Source organism: Octopus bimaculoides, chromosome Z (genome assembly GCF_046866305.1).
Source record: "Octopus bimaculoides isolate indiv1 chromosome Z, ASM4686630v1, whole genome shotgun sequence".
Lineage (NCBI taxonomy): Eukaryota > Metazoa > Mollusca > Cephalopoda > Octopoda > Octopodidae > Octopus > Octopus bimaculoides.
The window spans coordinates 30,441,051-30,443,241 of record NC_142944.1 but is presented as its reverse complement, the minus strand read 5'-3'; the positions used below and the strand labels follow the sequence as shown (position 1 = coordinate 30,443,241).

Below are 2,191 nucleotides of genomic sequence, written 5' to 3'. Positions count from 1 at the left end.
CAATGACTGAAACAAGTAACGGATAAAAGATATATATATATATATACGTATAAGAAGGGGTGACCACTAAATGGACATCCATTATGCTAGAAATAGACCAATAAACTAGATTAGGCACCCGAAGACAGCAATGACCATTTTAGCAGTCTATTTCTAGCATAATGGATGTCCACTTAGAGGTCATCCCTTCTTATACATATGCAAAACAATTTTTCTGAATTTTCAGATTTTTCTTTATGCTAGACCACTGATTTTAAATTGGTGTTAATTAAATTAATATCCAATTTATCACCCTTATTATTTAAATTTATATATATCCGATAATAAATATAACACACACGGTAAGTGGTCATTAAGATGGGTTGCTAGGGCAAAACAATGCCCTTGGTGGCCATCTTAGCAAACTAGGTGAAGAGATACATAATAGTGTCACATACACCACTACAATACATTGCTAACACTATTACACATATACCAATGCACACACAACCACACCACATACATACACTACTTACAGGTCATTATATACATTTCCACTACACATAAATACACTCACTACGATAAACAAAACTGCACATACACCACTACAGACACAACACGTACATACACAATTACACGTGCATTGCTACACACACAATTACAAATACTACGCATACTACATATACACCAATATACACACGACTGCACAAACACATTGTGTGCGGTCAGTATTTGTTTCAGCCAAAACTGCTAAAATGGTTACTGCTGTCTTCGGGTGCATAATCTAGTTTAATGTTGATTTTAACACCAGTTGCTTAAATCTCATCGAAGTTCTACCTTCCTTGATTGTAAATTGAGTGGGTGTGTTCGACCGCGTTGCCCGGCTGGTTGAAAACTGGGTCAAACGGTGTCAGCCGAAATAGTCATCTCTTCCTGTTTACACAGCCTCTGTTTATACGGTCTGTAACGTTCGCGAAGGTCGCTTCGTAATATCTTTTAGTCTCTTTCATTTCGTTGATATTTACTGTCGTATCTAAAAATAAATCTTCAAGATGATGCGAATGCAGAAGGACCGTGTCGACCCCGAAGAAGAGAAGAAGAAGGCCAGACAACAAACAATGCAGACAGTAGCTTTCTTCGTGATGGTGTGTGGTTTTATACGTGCAAGTGAGTGACCTTAATTAACACTTTCACCTTCACTTTAAATAACAAACATAGTTCACATGTGAATACAATAATAAGGTTATATCATCGTTTCAGTGTTCTTGTTTGAAAATCAGGTGTTTGTTTGAAACTGCCACTGCTTTTATTTCATTAGTTTGACAAATGTAAAGCAGAAATTTTGCAATTTAATTAAGACAAAATTTTGGGGCGTTAGGAAACCTCTGTAGTGACTATTGAGGCACGCCAGCATGCTTGGAGCATTGCCGCAGGTTATAACATTTATTTATAGCTTTACAAAATTTAAAAGTATACATAAAAATAGTTTGACAAATTCTTACCGTAAACAAATATATGATTATCCTGTATTTGAACTGTCGGCATTGATCATAAATAGTTTGTGAAACGCTTTCTGATAAACAGTCTAGTCTACAATTTCAGTTACTAATTAGTGACATTAGCTATAAAACGAAGCAAATGTTTAATACTACTGTTCGATCTGTTTACCGTTTTATTTGGACCCTTTAAAAAAATTAATCTTTATTTCTTTTTATATTTAAAATTTTTGTAATTAGAAGCTTTGGTGGAGCGGGAAAAATGTAAAACTAATCAAAATTTTGTAACAATTAACTATAGATGTTTAAACCAATTCAATTTAAAACGTTTGTAAGTTAACATGTATGTCCTTCATCTTTTATATAGCCTAAAATAAGTTCTGGGGCCAAATCATTAAAGGCCCCAGAATCTCCATAGTTCAATGATCGAATGCCATATATATATTTATATATATATATATATATATATATATATATAAACTCCAACTTCACAGCAGTTATTATGACAATTTATTGCCCTTTCGTCCTCGCTTATAATTCAACACCACATGTCTTTGTTTGTTTTTTCTTTCTTTCTTTCTTTTTTTGGTGGGGGACACTTGCACTTCTCATTTTAATATTTCTCTTTTTAAAATTACATTTATAGATAGAAATCTGTACAGATATTTATAGTTAGAAATGTAGAAGATAATGTCTTTTAAATTGAAAGATGTGCA

The 2,191-nt window shown here is 33.3% G+C and overlaps 1 long non-coding RNA gene across 1 annotated transcript in view; it reads left to right on the top strand.

The window, feature by feature from the left end:
* The first annotated feature begins 586 nt into the window (after positions 1-586).
* Positions 587-2,191, top strand: part of LOC106882170 (uncharacterized) — a 5,642-nt gene continuing 4,037 nt past the window's right edge. Inside the window, exon 1 of the long non-coding RNA XR_001410960.3 lies at positions 587-1,146. This is a non-coding gene — a long non-coding RNA (uncharacterized LOC106882170). The remainder of the gene's footprint in view (positions 1,147-2,191) is intronic.